At 34.2% G+C, this 10,021-nt stretch overlaps 1 pseudogene; it reads left to right on the forward strand.

Moving 5' to 3' along the window:
* The first annotated feature begins 4,307 nt into the window (after positions 1–4,307).
* LOC148947620 (uncharacterized) lies at positions 4,308–7,515 on the forward strand (annotated as a pseudogene).
* Positions 7,516–10,021: the final 2,506 nt, after the last annotated feature.

Consider the following 10,021-nt stretch of genomic DNA (forward strand, 5'->3'; position numbering starts at 1 on the left):
CCTTACGAAGTAAACCAGTTTTTACAACACAAAGGGGATTTTTGCCTTTTGAAAATGATTTGAACTTGAAGAAAAATATGTCTCTGAAGTGCCTGCGGTCAACCTCTCTTTACCACATTGTTTGAGGTCTGTACTTCTAAATCTATATATTTTTTAAAGGAAATGTTCAGGTTCTGGCGGTCTGGTACGAATATAAATTAAATCTTTTATTTTACAACAAATGTTTTTTTTTGTTTTTTTTTTTTCAACAAGAAAGATATCACCTCAAAAAAAGCTAGTCTAACCGACGGGGAAAACAACCTAGAAATTATTGGCATTAAAAAAAACATTTCAAATCCTTTTGTTATGGTACAAATATGAATCACGTCTTTCATGTTACAAAAGAAAACAATATTCGAATTGCAGAAAAATGCTGTCTTTTGTAAAAAATTAAAGAGAGAAAAAGCAGGTTTAATTTCAACAAAGCAGTGGAAGAAGCTTAATTCAGATAAAACCCGTCTTTTCTCTCTTTTTTTTTGTAAATGGAAAAGCAGTGTAAAATTATAGAAATTATTTCCTTTTGTAACGTGTTTCGATCACCCTAAAGATGGCTAGCCAACCCGAGTCAATTATATTGCGCAAGCAACCTTGAAGGGAAAAAACTGGTAATTTGACTATAGAACAAGCCTTTCAGATTTACAGCTAAACATGAAAATAATACCAGGTAAACATGAAAATAATACCAGGTGCCAGAAACTCCTTAGCTATTATTTCTTTCTTTTTTCCATCTCGCTTCAAAATATTATCAGAAAGCCGTCGGCTCGATATATCGCAGTAAAATCACCGTATGCCGTAGTTGTCAAACCTACATGCTAAACAAGAATAAATTACATTGGTTGGCTTTGGTCCGCCCTATATTTTAATTTTGACCAATAAACCACGCCGATTGATACCTATAGGAAATGATGGAGTTGCAAAAAGCGCCACCATAGCGGAATAATTTGGATGGAGCCAATCGAAATGAGTCTTAACCTGAACGTTAAAATATTCTAGCTCGAAAGAGTACATTGAAAGACAAAACCCTAATAAGCTTGTATTGCAAAAATAATCATCACAAAACTACAATTAAAAAGGCACATTTACGATTACAAAAACATTAACTAAAAGGCAAAGCAGTAATTCAATTAAACTGTATGCTAATATAACCAATTATCCCAGAGCAGGAAGATCAAAACTACAGCCCTAAAACTATATGTATTTGCTGGATCTAACCCACCACACTCTTAAAACGAAGTTAAAAACATTCTAGCAGTTTCATTTCAAAGACTTATTATCAAAATGCATAAAATAAAACTTAAAATGCTTGGTGCAAGGTCGGTTTTTAGTTGTTGGTTCAGTTTGGGATGAACTGAATCGAACAAAATTCTGGAAGCGGAAAAGGAATCGAAGTCCAAAAATTGTCCTAATGATAATATTGAAGCGAAATTAAACTCAATTTTAGAAAAGTTTTTGATAAAATGAGTATGTTTAACCCTTAAGATTTCAGGTTTTTTTTCTCAACAGTATTTAGGTTTCCTGCTAAAAGAGAGACTTTCTGAGTACCTTCAAACAAAATAGACCATTAAAATAGACAGAACCACTGTTGCTGATTATTTTGGGCCGACAGGATAACCCCTCCGAAAAGGCACTGGCCAATGGTAGGGTTAACACTTCTCCAAAGCAATATGAAATTGTGATAATGTGTTTGCGAACGGTTTTACTTTTTTAAAATCCAGCAACCCGACATTCAAACAAATCAAGCACCTATGTCGAGAACTAGAAACCAAAACGAGCTAGTTTCGGCCAGAACAAATGTGGTAATTCGGTGGTCCTGGTTTTCGTAGAGTTGTAGGCTAGCGATTAATTTTTTAACTTTATTTTATAGAATGCTTGTTGCAAGGAATTGCAGATCACCGATGCTGTTATGTTTTTCAATTAAACCTGTGTCTGAACAAGTATAAGCTAATGCTAACAAATTGGTACATTTTCCATTGTTGATATTAGTCTGATGGTTAAATTTCAGTTCAGTTGGCACTTTAAAAGGTTGAATTAACCCTCACAATAGAGTATCAAACCGCCACTAAAACTTTGCATTTCTAAACTAAGAGCAGGCCTCTCATGCTTCAGGACCTGCAGTCTGTATAGTCGTAAATATAGTAAAAGCAGTAACTCAATAAACATATTTCTGGGCTATCAGCTCCCTAATAATATTATATGCTTTAATATACTGCTCCCATTCTTAATTGTAAATCATTTCTAACGGAGATACTAGACCAAAGGAATGGCCTGAAACTTTAAGCAAGATTAGGAATAGGCTTTAGACTTTAAGCAAAATTAAGAATAAATAATATATTCTTTTGCTTAATGAGTGTCATAATTTTTTAATATCCAGGTGACCATTTTACTTTCATTTTCTTGTTATTAGTTTTATGGAATTGCAAAATAACAAACATTTGTTCAAAAACTGAACATTTTCTGCCACTGTAGTTTTGATGCCAATTTTTCTAAGTTCATAATCTTCATCTACCCTGTAGAAAGTATATACCATTTAAACATCCCATTAATCCAGCTGTCAATCAGTGCGTAAATATTCAATTTCGTAGATGTCGTTTGTAAAACAGTTTAACAATGTCATACTTTCTCACAATAATACCGTGATTATCTCAGTGACACTCTTGAGTTGTTGATTTATTGGGTGAGATTCATATAATGAAACAGAGAGCCAAATATACACTAGACAACTGAATTTCTTTCCGACTGACAAGCAGCATAAAAAAACTGCACAAGCAACAAAAGATAGCTTTAGTCTTTCTCTGGCCATAAAAAATGTTTAAAGAACGTACAACTTAAAGGTAATTCCAAAGAGAAGAGGTAACTTATAAGAGTGGAAGCCGGCGCAACTGTCGACGAAAAAAAATATCAGCACCACCTAGCGTTCGGCGACATTTGGCATTGTTTCATGTGTAATAAGAAGAATAATTAATCTAATTAGTCATGGGTAAAATTAGATTAGAAATAAGTGTGTGATCTGAAAATAACTATCAAAAAGCTTGAAAAAAATGATAAGTGTTGCCAAAACGCTAGATAACTTTGATAATTTTTTGTTGACAGTACTGTAAGAAATGTCCTTCTAATTTTAGAATTAATATCAGTTGCTATGAATTCAGCTTAAGCCAATGCCCTTTTCAGGGCATTGAACCCACTAAACTTATCTTTGTAATCCTTTCCCTGTATACAATTTCCTTATTTTGCAATAGAAACCCTTTCTTAGAAGGGTTGAATTAGCTACGTTTGTTTGACAAATAGGGGGAACATATCTTTTGATGTAGGGGGAGACTGAGGAGGGTAGGCAGTTGGATTTGTGACTTTGCGCAAGCTTTTCGTATGCATGTAGAATGTAAGTCTGATATGTTCCTTGCTCTTTCTTAATTTTATTATGTTAAAATCTTAGTAAATGGATATATATATATATACATATATATCACATTCTTTAATATTATTATTAAATTCCTGTAAGCAGGAACATATTAGTCTTAATATGCTAGTTATTATGCTTGCTTTCCTTAAATAATAATAAAAACCTTACTTCATGCAATTATAAAACAAGAAATGATCTTCGATTATGAATAATAATCATTGAAAATGGAGTTTATATGAATTAACAATTAACTAAAAGGTTATCTTCTTTAATAATAAAATCTTAGTTTTTCTTATACCTGTGTTGTGTTGTTTATTTATTTTCGATGGTCAGGATTTTGTCAAGATATCTCTCTCACTTGGTTCATTTTGTCTATTGAGGCTTATTTAGGGGATCTCGGGTCTCATGGCTGAGTTTGGCATGGAGTCATCACCATGAGAAGACCCCCCCCTTACAAAATGGTGGCAGCGAAAACGCGATGCGATTCTATTGCATTAAAAGCGCCTCTTTATTTTTTTTAACGCTACGCTGAATTTTGAGAGAGCAGAATCTTGATTATAAATCCTTTTTCTAATTTTTTTATAATTAATTTAACATAATTAATTGAATCCCTTTAATTTTTCTTCGCCTTCACTGCTTGCCTGTACGCTTATGCCTTTTTTAGATCTATAAAAATAAGACTAACCGCAATAATAAAATTGAAACAGTCAAATAATAATTGGATATTGCTCAACTTGGCACCCTCATAAAGGAATTGCTGGTTGGTGGAGTTTGAGAATAGATAGTAGCCTTTTCTTCGGTTCCAGTTCACTCAAATAGGATTAGTTGGTTGCTTAAGTTTGGTAAGCTATAATTAACTTCTCCTTAAGTAATGTCCCTACCTCGGGAAAATGATAAACCGGAAGCTTCAGCCCTTGGGCAAGCTTCTAATGTTAATGCGGGAGCAACGCCCGCTCCAGTATTTCAACATGTAGCCTATGGCACAATTTACCCATTTTCCAAAGTAAAAAGGTTGATTAAACCACAGCAAATTTCCAGTTGGGTTAAGGACCTTCAGAGAGTTTGTAGATTAATGGGTTTAGAAGAATCAGTAATGATCGAGAGGTACGATTAATGTCTGATAAACCGTATAGCTCGTATATAGAAAAATATGTGACCGCTACAAATTTTTCTGGGCTAAAAGAATGCCTGTGCTCTGCTTTTCTTTATATAATTTCACTGGCCAAAAAATTTCAACATACTATGCAAGTTAGACAGGAAAATAAGGAGCCATTCTAAAGATTTTTATTTGTATTAATTTAGAATTTGAGAGCTATTCTTTTGTGGTTAAAAATGTCCCGGGAAGCGAATCCCTTCTTTCAGGTATCAACGTATTAAAACAGCAAGTCTTTGAACAAGGATTAAATGAGAATATCAGAAGATTCATTCGTGAAAAAGGGTTAGGCGCAAATATTGCAGAAGTATTCCAAAAGGCGAAATTATATGAAGAAATTAACGGAATTTGTTCAGGGATGGCCTCCTTATCAGCGGCGGTGTCCACACCCTCTTATAATTTTAGTGGCCAAGGTTCTTGTTAAGAGCCTAGAAGAGGACGGTTTTTTAACAATAGGGTCTTTCATAGAGGTTATGGGAGCTATATTCCTCCTAATAATGGCTCATACGTCGATCCCCCCCACCTGGGTAATTTCAGAGGAAGAAATTCCAGAAATTTTCTGTCTTCTTATAGTAACCGAGGTAATCGAGGTCTGAATTAATCTGGCTACTCTAGACGGGGAAATTAGTATAACTCATTTAATTCTCAAGAAGGTACTCATGGATATCAAGGCGCTACTCCGATTCCAATCCAGATAACTAATGCCAATGCTTCAACTTCCGATAGTAACAATCCTGATATACAACCAAGAATAAGTGTTTTCTGTGTTATATGTAAAACAGATAATCATCACACTTATAACTGTGAAATTGTAAAAAAAGGCCGACATGCTATTCAGTCTGAAAACACAGAGCAGGGACTAACGGGGCTAATTAGTACGGTAAAGTCTATTTTGGCTTTTGATGATTCAAAATCTCTTCATAAACCTTGTTTTTTAAACTTTTCTAATAGTAATAGGAACTCTTTTCCGCTTTTTAATAAGGTTTCAATTTGTAATGTGGAAAATGACTCCTTTTTGGACTGTGGTTCAGAGAAGTCTCTCATTTCGAAAGCCTTCTTTGATTCCTTGTCTCAGCGTAATAGAGAACCTCTTAAACCTACAAATACTGTGATTAAATCACTTTCAGGACATCAATTACCTGTAGTGGGCATTGCAAAGTTACCATTGATATTACCTGGTACAAATATGACAGTTAATCGTTTCTTGGATTGGTTGGTCGTTTATAATTTGACGTTTGATGTACTTTTATCTTTTAATATGATGCAAGTATTTGTCAGGTACTTGCTATGTTGTATATGTAACTTAGTATTTAGAACCAGGGTAAAAAATAAAGTGGGTCATAATGATGAACGCGTATGCTGGAGTGTAGTAGTAAGGTCTGACACACGAGTTGACCCTGGAACATTTAAAAGTATAGACTGTAAGCTGATTCCTTCAGAAAATATTTCAGTTATTAACGGCGATAACTGAATTATTAGTCTTAAGCCATATTATGAAAAATTTTACATGACAATTTATGTACTGTTCAGGGACATAAGACATATTTTATTATTTTTAATGACTCTGATGGTACTTTTGAACTAAAAAATCACACAGAAAGATAAAACTTTTCGAGTGTGCACAAAGAACAGTTAGCAGCGTTTTAATAAAATTATTAGGAGGTAAAGTCAGTTGGGGACAGTCATGAGGCTACTTGGGAGGATGAAGAATTTATTTCAAGTTTGATCTTTATCCTGTACCAAAAATAGTTTTCCAAGAATTAATTCAATTGCTCTTAGCTAATAAAGGTTGCTTTTCCAAACATGCGTATGATGTATTTAAAAATGATTGAATGGTTTTTCAACCTGATATACAACTTTAAAAAGATTTCAAACCACCCAATCTCTTTATAAGTCCACAGAAGTTGGGTTTAGTTCTCGAAGAACATATACAAGCTATGCTGAGATCCATTCTTATAGAGGATGGGATATCGTCTCTCCCTTCTCCTCTTTTCCTTATAAGGAAACATTCTGTCAATAACAATGAGGATGGGAACAGATGAAATACTTGATTTTTAACTGATTTACGTACAATTAGTATTAACATGAAAGACACAGCCTTCTTAATAACTTGAATATCTGACATTTTACAAAATTTATTGAAAGAAACTTTCTATACTGACTTAGACATTTACAGTGTGTATTTCCAAATTTCTATTGATGAAAGGTACCAAAAAATTCTACTCGTTCTCATAACCTATAACTGTCCGCAGCCAACGCTAAACAAGAATACCACAGGGATGTGTATTTGTGGCAATAACTTTCACTAGATTCATGGATAAATTATTTCCAGAAGGTTATCTGTCCTTCATTTTCAATTTTTTTTGATTATATATTCATTAAAACAGAAGCTTCAAACACTAATGAGAACTTACTTAATCTAAAGGTATTATGTGAGAGTTTAAAGAATTATAAGATTAAATTGTCAGCGAATAAGTCACAACTTTTTTAAGAATATATTAAGGTATTAGGTTTCATAGTGTCACGTGACAAAATCAACCCTCAATTATCAAAATTATATGCTATTGAAAAATTAGTAAGGCCAGAAAATATTTATGAATTAATATCTCAGTTAGGACTTTTCAACTATTATAAATGCTATTATCTTAATTATCATGATTTAATAGCTCATTTGACAAAATTATTAAAGAAGACCCAAGCGCGGACATGTAAGGAAGAGCAAGAGATCGCTTGGTTGTCCGTAGTTGGACCAATAAGTCATAAGGATAGTGAAATTGTAATTCATATGACAAACAATGAAGAAGATTGGGAAGTATTCGTTGACTCCTCTGAGAATGGGGTCGTGGCTATTCTTAGTCAGGAAAAAGATGACGGAAGGATGGGAGTCGTGTGTTCTTTTTGTATAGGTTTCTATAAGACCATTTAGAAGCAGTATTATATCGTTAGGGAATTATACGAAACCCTAAAAAGCTCTCAGATTCAGTATTATATTTGGGGAAGACGGTGTAATATTTATGTGGACGCTAAAAATTTAGAGTATTTACGTAAACACCTGGATCTCTCTAGTAAGATGGAACGAGTATCATTACTGATGGATAATCATTTATATGCGTATAGACCCATTCCTGGGACTAAAATGGTAGCTGATATTTTATCGAGGCCATTTCGGGAGATTATAGACAGCAGTCAGACCTTATATCTGGTTCATAACGAACTAGAATTTTTAGCAGCGGGCGTTTTTAGTAGTAATTTTAATATATATTTCGTATGTCTTCAAGCTGGGGAATTTAGCCCTCGACAATTGCAAGATCCCGAGATAAGAATTGCTCTTTATTTACTGAAAGAGCCGGATGTGTTGAAGGACCACCATGCTCAAGAGAAGAGCTTCATATAGGATACTCGCGCTAAGTCACAAGCGGATACTAACCCACATTCCTAGTGTTAACCAGGGAACCATACGGGTTGGCCAATTCACGGTGAGCATAGTCTCTACCGCATTTTTAATTTTGATGATATGGATATTGAAAAAAAAATAAAATGATATTTGATAATGTCTCTTCGTGGTTCGTTCCTATTATTCAAGAGTTAGTTTTAATAGATGACGTTCTCTATAGAATTGAGTATGCTCCGAAAAGTCATTCTAGTCTAAACCAAAAAGCAGCTGCAGAACAATCTATTCAGATAGTTTTGCCTAGAGCGATGATTCCAGGCATCTTAAAATTATTTCATGATCATTTATTGCTTGGTAGTCATGCCAGCTACGAAACAACGTTATGGAAACTCCAACAGTTTTTTATTTTTGAAAATATAACCTCCATTATTAAGGAATTTGTCACTAATTGTGATTTATGTAATCGCGCAAATAGTAAGAAAATTAAACCTCCTCTCGGAGAAAACTTGACACCAAGTATGCCTTTTTTGGCTTGGGGACTTGATGCCGCACGCCCGTTCCCAATGACAAGTGCAGGTAATCGTTACGTATTGTTAGGGTTAGATCATTTCAGAGGATTAGTTGTTTTGCAGAGTGAACCTTTGTTAAATACCGAATTTACTAGGAAATTCTTATGGAAAAGAATTTTAGCTTGTTATGGATTACCTGAGGCAGGACTCTCTGACCATGGGTCAAATTTTGACTCCACAGAGATCAGAAAAATGTTCAAAGAAATAAATTGCAAAAAGATATATTCCAGTCCGTATAACCCACAAAGCAACGGCGCTGTGGAACATAAAGTAAAGATATTGAAAAAGATTCTTTCGCACACATGTGCAAATCTTTATCAAGTAGAATGGGATCAAAAATTACTGCTTATTATGTTAAGTATGAATGCATCTTTAAATAGTGTGAGGAAATTTTCTAGCTTTACAATAGCACATGGGTTTAATGGGAGACTCTTGGCCGATCTGGCAATCGGAAAACCAACAACTTTAAATTACTTCGACGGCTATGAATCATATGTAACACGGTTAGTTCAGAATATAAGCGAAATACACCAAGTCTGTGCTAATGAAATTAAAATTCAAAGAGCCAAACAAGCTCACCATTACAATAAGACATCAAAGGAGGTTACTATTGAGGTGGGTGACATCGTATACTGTCGGGACATTACTTCAGTAGGAAGAAAGTCAACCAATTACTCTTTTCGTGGTCCATATGCTGTTTTAGCAAAATTGTATGAGAATGTATTCTATTTAGGATCATTAAATCCCTCTGAAGGACGTAAAAGAACTGTCAATGCTAGGCATTTAAAAAAAATTAGATCATGAACCTTTTTTAAAGTATAATCCAAAACACGCTGAGCCTTATGACAGGCTCATCATTAATTCAGAGAAAAGGATGGAAAATTCCAAGTCAGAATGCAATGATTGTACACCTGATGCAGGTGAAAAGGTACCCCATAATCTTAGGACAAAAAGAATAAATCCACTATTAATGTTGGAAAAGGTAGTACCTGAATCTGCTCCTGACTCAGGACCGGAGCAAGAGACTCCGTACTCTCCTTCTGATCAATCTTCCCAATTGGAAGATTGTGCTTCCGAAAATAATGCTATGCAAATATCTGCTATGCAGCAGGAAACTTTAATTAACACCGAAATTCAATCCTCTATACAAAATAGAGATTCTGATCCAGTAGTTGTAGAACAACAGAATGTAACAAAAGGAAGAGAGGGTAATCCATTCTACTCCTTAAGAAAGTTAAAATAACTGTTGTATCCAGCTTATCCATATTAGCCTTCATCACTTCTAAATTTTCCAGCAACCTCATCCGTTCTTTCAATAGTAAATTGAACTCTTGTTATTTATGAAGTTCTTATATACACTGATTGTTATATCCTCCTTTTCAACGAGTGATAAATATTTCTCTGAATTTTGAGTTAATAATTTAAAACCCTAGAGATTTTGGTCTAACTTAGGGGAATATTCATTGTCTCAT

The sequence above is a fragment of the Artemia sp. Qi Xiang Cuo genome, chromosome 10 (assembly GCF_049724085.1).
Source record: "Artemia sp. Qi Xiang Cuo chromosome 10, ASM4972408v1, whole genome shotgun sequence".
Classification (NCBI taxonomy): Eukaryota; Metazoa; Arthropoda; class Branchiopoda; order Anostraca; family Artemiidae; genus Artemia; species Artemia sp. Qi Xiang Cuo.